At 42.9% G+C, this 9,315-nt stretch overlaps 1 long non-coding RNA gene across 1 annotated transcript; it reads left to right on the forward strand.

Annotated features, from left to right (window-relative positions):
• The first annotated feature begins 2,101 nt into the window (after nucleotides 1-2,101).
• LOC309533698 lies at nucleotides 2,102-4,756 on the forward strand. Its single transcript, XR_014220414.1, has 2 exons — nucleotides 2,102-2,845; nucleotides 4,394-4,756. It is a non-coding gene; the product is annotated as an uncharacterized lncRNA (long non-coding RNA).
• The last annotated feature ends 4,559 nt before the right edge of the window (nucleotides 4,757-9,315 follow it).

Below are 9,315 nucleotides of genomic sequence, written 5' to 3' on the forward strand. Positions count from 1 at the left end.
GATTCCCTGGTCCTGAATGGGGTAACTGTGCCCCTGAAGGACCAGGTGCGCAGCCTGGGAGTCATTTTGGACACACAGCTGTCCATGGAGGCACAGGTCAAATCTTTGTCCAGGGCAGCTGTTTACCAGCTCCACCTGGTACGCAGGCTGAGACCCTACCTGCCCGCAGACTGTCTCGCCAGAGTGGTGCATGCTCTAGTTATCTCCCGCTTGGATTACTGCAATGCGCTCCACGTGGGGCTACCTTTGAAGGTGACCCGGAAACTACAGCTAATCCAGAACGTGGCAGCTAGACTGGTGACTGGGAGCGGCTGCAGAGACCACATAACACCGGTCTTGAAAGACCTACATTGGCTCCCAGTACGTTTCCGAGCACAATTCAAAGTGTTGGTGCTGACCTTTAAAGCCCTAAACGGCCTTGGTCCAGTATATCTGAAGAAGCGTCTCCACCCCCATCGTTCTACCCGGACACTGAGGTCCAGCACCGAGGGCCTTCTGGCGGTTCCCTCACTGCGAGAAGCCAAGTTACAGGGAACCAGGCAGAGGGCCTTCTCGGTAGTGGCGCCTTCCCTGTGGAACACCCTCCCACCAGATGTCAAAGAGAACAACAACTACCAAGCTTTCAGAAGACATCTGAAGGCAGCCCTGTTTCGGGAAGCTTTTAATGTTTGATGTATTATAGTATTTTAATATTCTTTTGGAAGCCGCCCAGAGTGGCTGGGGAAGCCCAGTCAGATGGGCGGGGTATAAATAATAAATTATTATTATTATTATTATTATTATTATTATTATTATTATTATTAATGTTGCATACAGTGTTAGGTTAGGAAGAAAAGAAGGGGAAAGATGGGAAGGGGGGAATGGTGAATGGTGTCGAGTGGCAATATTCCTCTTCTGCTTAGTGTATGTGTGGGGTTTTGTGTCATTGTCACGTGTGGGTTCTCTTAATATTTGCTTGTTGTATTTCCTTGGTGGTGAGAGAGGTTGGGAGTGGCGTAGGGTGTGGTTGGTTGTCTTTGGTTGGCTGTAGTGGGATTTGTTTTTGTGTGTGAGTGGGGTATGTGTGTGTGTGTTTTTGGATCAGGTTAGCCAGATTGATTTGTCTGCTGTTGGCGGATTCTTGTTCTTCTCTTTTTGGGCTGTTATGTATGTGATAAAGGGGAACCATACTGGGATGAAGGCGTCTTCTATTTGGAGGGACTTACTTTTGAGTAGGATTGGGAGAGAAACTCAATTCCGTTCACATTTAAATGTGAACTTATCAAATTTTTACTTTCTGAAATATTACACAGACCGAAACACAGCGGTCCTTTGAAATTCACGTTTCTCTGAATTTTGCAGTGCAGTTCTCCTGCCAGACAATGTGTACAAAGAGGTATATACCAGGATGAATGCATATATTAGTGAAAATAACACAAGGATGCATTACATTTAGGGAAATGGCTTTTCAAAAATGTACATAGGAAGGGAAATTGCAGACTACAATGTGCCTACGCTATGGGTAGACAAACTAAGGCCCGGGGGCTGTATCCAGCCCAATTGTCTTCTAAATCCAGCTCGCGGACGGTCCGGGAATCAGTGTATTTTTACAAAAGTAAATGTGTCCTTTTTTAAAAAATGCATCTCTGGGTTATTTGTGGGCCCTGCCTGGTGTTTTTACATGAGTAGAATGTGTGCTTTTATTTAAAATGCATCTCTGGGTTATTTGTGGGGCATAGGAATTCGTTCATATTTTTCCCCAAAATATAGTCTGCCCCCCCACAAGGTCTGATTGACAGTGGACCGGCCCCCTGCTGAAAAAGTTTGCTGACCCCTGGCCTACGTAGATAAATTTGCACTAAAAGGCAGACGAATTTTCACACAGACTTTTTAAAAGATGTATCACAAACTGTTATGAAAATGTGGAGAAATGAGCATTTTAATTGTTATAATCTACAGGTCAGTTATTATTGTCACATATCAACAGACAAATATCTAATATTGAAGTACGATATAATATACTAATGAAACTAATGATAATGATAATGATAATTTGTACCACACCCATATGACTGGGTTGCCTCATCCACTCTGTGTGGCTTCCAACACAATATACAAAAACACAAGAGAACATTACATACTAAAAGCTTCCTGATACAGGGCTGCCTTCAGATGTCTACAGAGGATCATATAATTATTTATCTCTTTGACATCTGACAGGAGGGCATTCCACAGGGTGGGTGCAACTACTGAGAAGGCCCTCTGCCTGGTTCCCTATATTTCACTTCTCACAATGAGGGACCCACCAGAAGGCCCTCAGAGCCTCAGTTTCTGGGCTGAATGATGTGGGTAGAGATGCTCCTTCAGGTATACAGCACTGAAGCCATTTAGGGCTTTAAAGGTTAAACAATCAGCATTTGCACATATTTGAATATTTGCAGAAAGACTGCCTCAGTTTTACAGACAGGAAATTAAGGGATTTGGAGGTGGGAGAAAAATTAAATGAATTTGTTAGACACTTAAAACAATACACCACTTGAAACAGTCACGGCTTCCCTCAAATAAACCTGGGAAGGGTAGTTTGTTAAAGGTTCTGAGTTGCTAGGAGACCTTTATTTCCCTCACAGAGCTAGAATTCTCACAGTGGTTTAACAGTTAATCCCTCTTTTCCCATGGAACTCTGTGAACTGTAACTCTGCAAGGGGAAAAGGCACCTCCTAGGACCCTTAACAAACAACATTTCCCAGGATTCTTTGGGGAAAGTCACGATTGTTTAAAGAGTGGTACAGTGCTGCTTTAAATGTGTAGGACAGATGGCGCCATAGTTGACTGGAAGTTCTTGCACAACAAGTCTACTTCCAAAAAGGTAGGCTTTTTAATGGGATAATACTTGCTCTGATAGGGACGCAGGTGGCGCTGTGGGTTAAACCACAGAACCTAGGACTTGCTGATCAGAAGGCTGGCGGTTCAAATCCCTGCGATGGAGTGAGCTCCCGTTGCTCGATCCCTGCTCCTGCCAACCTAGCAGTTCGAAAGCACATCAAAGTGCAAGTAGATAAATAGGTACCACTCCAGCAGGAAGGTAAACGGTGTTTCCATACACTGCTCTGGTTCGCCAGAAGCGGCTTAGTCATGCTGGCCACATGACCCGGGAGCTGTATGCTGGCTCCCTCGGCCAATAAAGCGAGATGAGCACCGCAACCCCAGAGTTGGTCACGACTGGACCTAATGGTCAGGGGTCTCTTTACCTTTACCTTTTTACTTGCTCTGATGCAACGTCATCTAACCTCCCCACAAACAAATGAGGGATGAATCCATAATACAGAGGTGTCTGAAAGCACCTTAACTTCAACACGCTTTAACGGGGTTAGTTCCCACATTCAGTTCCTTAATTTTAAGACACAATGATTATGTATAGAAATCGTGTGATTGGACACGTACGAAAGCTCCTTGAGTTCAGAAGGGCGTTGACATCTCTGGCTAACAGATGAGCGCAATGAATTTCTCACTGCCTCCATCCTTTATCCGGCTGCGGGGTCCTTTCACATTGCTGACATGAGGAAATAATAATAATAATAATAATAATAATAATAATAATAATAATAATAATAAATTTATTTATACCCTGACCATCTGGCTGGGTTTCCCCAGCCACTCGGGGCAGCTCCCAACAGAATTAAAAACCAACATTAAAAACTTCCCTAAACAGGGTTGCCTTCAGATGTCTTCTAAAAGTCAGATAGTTGTTTATTTCCTTGGTGTCTGATGGGAGGGTGTTCCACAGGGTGGGTGCCACCACCGAGAAGGCCCTCTGCCTGGTTCCCTGTAACTTCGCTTCTCACAGGGAGGGAACCATCAGAAGGCCCTCGGAGCTGGACCTCAGGGTCCAGGCTGAATTCCCAACTGGTGTTTGTGTATGTGTGTGTTGGGTGGGGGCATTGTCCCATGCTGAGGAGCGGGGTGGAACAAAGCGAAGCTGCACACTATTTATCTGGCTTTGCGGATGTTATTGGCCCAGGGATGGAAAGAAGATAAAGTCCCAACCAAACAAGAATGGCAGATTAAGTTGATGGATTATGCTGAAATGGCAAAAATGGCCGGAAGAATCAGAAATCAGGAAGTCCAAAATTTTAATAAGGAATGAGGAAAATTTACAATTTATCTTAAAAACCATTGTAAACAGCTAAATCTGTTAGCAGGATTGGAATTGCACTTGTAGTTTAATGATGAGTTTTGGACATAAGGGAGATGTAAAAGATTTGGATTATCATAAAAGATGCAGGGAGAAATGATTAACAATAGGACTCACACGGGGAGAAGTCCAAGAGATTCTTGTTTTTATGTTGTACGTTGGATATGTGATTGTAAAACATTAATCTGAAAACCAAATAAATAAATTTATATTTTTTTAAAGAAGCTGCACACTCTGTGTGTGGGTTGAGAGCAGCCAAGCAGATGATGTAAGCAGGGAGACGAGCAGTAAACCAAGTTCAAGATGGGTAAAGGTGTGCGTCTACAAGAGACAAGAGAGGATGATTACTTCAGCAGGAACACTGTAAGTAGACCGGAGAAGCAGGGGAAGAAGGGAGCAAGGAACAAAGGAGGGGGTCACAGCAGTGCCAGATAACCACATTCCCAAGGCTTCTGTTATATTTGGAAGCAGTACAACTCTGAAAAAGATGTTGTGGAGTATCAACCAAGATAAAGCTTCATTCACACACACACATTTCGTTTTTATTTATTTTTTTACAATTTGAAAAAAACATTTTACAAACTCGTTGATATCCAATGCCTTACCTTCTTTGCTTTCCATGATTCATTTTATATACCATCCATTCTTGCATATTTTACTATAACCATTCAAGTCAGTTTTCCATTCAAACATTAATTCTACTGCTGAATTTATCTTAATGCCGCCAGCGTTTTCAGTTGTGTATGGTCATTTCCCATACAGTGGTACCTCGGGTTAAGTACTTAATTCGTTCCGGAGGTCCGTTCTTAACTTGAAACTGTTCTTAACCTGAGGCACCACTTTAGCTCATGAGGCCTCCCACTGCCGCCGTGCCACCGGAGCACGATTTCTGTTCTTAGCCTGAAGCAAAGTTCTTAACCTGAAGCACTATTTCTGGGTTAGCGGAGTCTGTAACCTGAAGCGTATGTAACCTGAAGCGTATGTAACCCGAGGTACCACTGTATATTCAATAAATATTTTCCACTCTTTGAATATATGTTCTTCTTGCTCTCTTATTCTATGTCAAAATAAAAAATTCCTTCTATTCTATGTGTTGAACCTGCCAGTTCTGCACATTCTAACATCTTAAGTTGCCAATCTTTGTCTGGGACCTCCCCCATTTTCCATTTTTGGGCTAACAAAACACGGGCCGCTGTTGTTGCATACATAAATACAGTGGTGCCCCGCAAGACGAATGCCTCGCAAGACGGAAAACTCGCTAGATGAAAGGGTTTTTCGTTTTTTGCGTTGCTTCGCTAGGCGAATTTCCCTATGGGCTTGCTTTGCAAGATGAAAACGTCTTGCGAGATTGTTCGCTTTTTTCTTAAAGCCGCTTGAAGAGACGCAGTTGTGACGGACCGTGCTTCGCAAGACGAAAAACATCGCAAGACGAAAAGACTCGCGGAACGAATTAATTTCGTCTTGCGAGGCACCACTGTAAGCTTTTTTGACACAGAGGAATTGGGTTATTTCCAGTTTAGGGGGGGGGGGAGAGAGATAGCTTCCTTAGAATGCAGCAGGGGGAAATTGGCGCCACAATGCTACAGAATGTTCAGAGGCCCATCTCTTAAAACTGGAAGGAAGGGCCAGGTTTTCTCACAGGTGATAAACTTGTTTGTGGTCTGCCCTGCTCCACATTGCACAAAGGGCCTCATATGATTGAACATTCCCTGCACGCAGAAAACTGGGGGTCAGGGAGAAGGGATCTAGCCAAGTTCTTTCCAAAAGCCTAGCTTTTAATGCAGTTTATTTGCTTATTTTGCATAGAAGATGCAAACAAGCGAATGCACACCTGCACTCTGAAATTGACACCGCCCAGACCACCCCAGCAAGAACTTTTTTTGAGGGGAAGCTGTTTATAAATGCTTTCAACTAAAATTAAAATAAACTAGGTCTAAGCTAATTTTTTGAGGGGAAGCTGTTTATAAATGCTTTCAACTAAAATTAAAATAAACTAGGTCTAAGCTAATAGCCACAAACTGCTATTTCATCTGAATTGCAAGGCTAATATTGGAGGATGAAGATAGTGATGCTATCCTTTGATTCAGAATTACCATTAAACTACTCGTTTGCTTATCCCTGCATGTACATTGACCAGTTTGCTGAATACAGCATGAATGAATAAACTAACATTAGGCAAAATGAGGATTTTTTATTATTATTATGAGGGCATTGCATGTTAATTAGCTATAAGATTTCCCCAGAGTCTTTATATATGCAGTTTTACTTGATTGGTTTGTGGTTACTGTTTTTTCTTGCTGAAATGTATGTATTATGCGTTTGTTTGTTTGTTTGTGTGAGTGAGAGAGAGAGAGAGAGACAGACAGACAGTGATTGTGACTGCATTGCTTATACAGTACTTCCTTTGTTTTGATATGTCAAGCAAAGGGGTTTTTTTATAATGAAGTTGCTTCATTTCAAAATAAACATATTTCTAGTTGTCGTTTCCAGTTTTCTTCCTGAAGATTGATGTCTGAACAGTTGCAACAAAAAAGCAACGTGCATATTTATAATTTACATCTTTATTAGAAGGAAGTGTTTAATGAGAGCTGGTCTAGTGTAGAAACGAAGAACTGGGGAATTCAGACCACATCCTGCATGCATTGAAAGTACACACAAGCACACATGAGCCGGCATGGACTGGCCCCTGCTCCATGGCCAAGCCCCCTGTGCATTTGGCCAGGGCATGATTAGCCTCTTACTGGCATAGAGAAGCTCTATGCATATATATCAGTATAATTCCTGTCCGAGATATGGAGGGTATGCCATCTGGACAGTACAGTACTGTATTGGCCCGAATATAAGCCGCACCTTTAAAATTCAGGGGGGGGGGGAGAGAGAGAGAGAGAAAAAGTCAATACCCGAATATAAGCCGCTCCCTTAAAATTTCACAGGCACTCACACCCATTCCGTTTTTCCGTATGTCTGATTCATCAAGCGATAGAGTAAAAGCCTGTTTTGTAAGGTCACAAATTTAAGCCGCATTTTAACTTTTCACAGTCAGAATGGGGGGGGGGGGAGTGATGCCATATATATTCAGGCCAATATAGTAATATACTTATACATTAAATGAAATTTCGATGTGATGTTGTTATAAGCTAAATTTTTAAAAACCACTATATTGTTCATATTGTAACACTTGCTTATTTTTAGTCGATGATTGTGGCTTATGGTTTAAATTTAAAGATATAAAGGCTTTTTAAACAACAACACAACGTGGGACTTTCCTGTGCTCGATCACTGAGCTGTGGCTTCTCCAGATGAAAAGAATAGCCGCTTGAAATGAAGGTGGTCCAATGGGCTGCAAATCTAGACCCATGTGTTTTTGTATCATTTAGACATCATTTTTGGTGTACGAAACAACTCTATTAGATATGCCTTTAAGGAATGGGCCCAACAAACAAGAAAGCTGAGATCTTTTGTGAAGCAGATACCAGATGCTTCTCTGGGCTTAGGATAAGAGCAGTTGAATTGTCAGTGCCACAGAACCTAAGCAGCTGTCAGTTTTATCTCCCGTGATAATAATCAGAAGTTGAGTTCCATCTCAGCATTTGTTCCAGAAAAGCAGCTTGTGGACTGAAGGCACAGGACTGGAATCTAGCGCAAGGAAACAAACTGAAGAGCAGACAGAGCAGAACTTGGTATCAAGAGTACAGAACGACCGTGTAGCTTATCTGTATTAGCAAAAGTAGCTCTAGCAGAACTATAAAACCATAGAATCATAGAATCGTAGTCCTTTTCCCCAGCATGGGGCTTGAACCCACAGCCCTGTGATTAAATAATAATAATAATAATAATAATAATAATAATAATAATAATAATAATATAATAATTTATTATTTATACCCCGCCCATCTGGCTGGGCTTCCCCAGCCACTCTGGGCAGCTTCCAAAAAAATATTAAAATACTGTAATACATCAAACATTAAAAGCTTCCCTAAACAGGGCTTAGATGTCTTCTAAAAGTCTGGTAGTTGTTGTTCTCTTTGACATCTGGTGGGAGGGCGTTCCACAGGGAGGGCGCCACTACCGAGAAGGCCCTCTGCCTAGTTCCCTGTAACTTGGCCTCTCGCAGTGAGGGAACCGCCAGAAGGCCCTCGGAGCTGGACCTCAGTGTCTGGGCAGAACGATGGGGGTGGAGACGCTCCTTCAGATATACTGGACCGAGGCCGTTTAGGGCTTTAAAGGTCAGCACCAACACTTTGAATTGTGCTCGGAAACGTACTGGGAGCCAATGTAGGTCTTTCAAGACCGGTGTTATATGGTCTTGGCGGCCGCTCCCAGTCACCAGTCTGGCTGCCGCGTTCTGGATTAGTTGTAGTTTCTGGGTCACCTTCAAAGGTAGCCCCACGTAGAGCGCATTGCAGTAGTCCAAGCGGGAGATAACCAGAGCATTAAAAGTCTCATGATCTACCAACTGAGCCACATTGCTGGGGAGCAATCATATGACTCTCCAACAGAAGAGTTCTGCTTGTTTCCTCCTTGCTATGCAAGAAAGATGCTAAGCAAACCCTATCATGTGTTTAATTTTCTAGTTGATGGATATGTGGAGACTGAGGGAGGAAAACGGGATTAAATTATTAGGATTCCTCCCACCACACACACCCCAACTCTATGTTCTTTCTTGAATCAGAAAGAAAGCATAGGCTATTTTTCACCCTGAAAGTTCTGCTTCTCGTCACATAAGGGACTGGGGGGGGGGCGCGTTTTTGGCTGTGCCTTTTTTTATTTTTAACAGCAACAAAAAAACATTAGTAACATAATAGCCTTGTGGATATCCAAGTCTCCAAAGGCAGGCGTAAGGAGGAAAGCAGGAATATTTCAGTTCAGTGCCGCTCACCCCATCTGATCAACCCCATGGGCTGGCAGGAACAGAGCAATATGGCTGGCTTGTCTCAGGCCAAATGGGCTTCAATGCTAATCTTCCTTCTGTTTCATCTTTTCCTGTTTTTTTCGCTGGGACACATCATTCTGTTGTACTTGAGGGTTCACACACTTCGGTGCGGCTGTTTTATTTCACTCCTCGCTCAGTGCAAAGTACAATGAAAGCCAGGAAAGAAGACTTGAGATCTGCACACTGTCAGTGGTACATAGTTCTGGCTGTT

The sequence above is a fragment of the Podarcis vaucheri genome, assembly GCF_965113315.1.
Source record: "Podarcis vaucheri genome assembly, chromosome: 5".
Lineage (NCBI taxonomy): Eukaryota > Metazoa > Chordata > Lepidosauria > Squamata > Lacertidae > Podarcis > Podarcis vaucheri.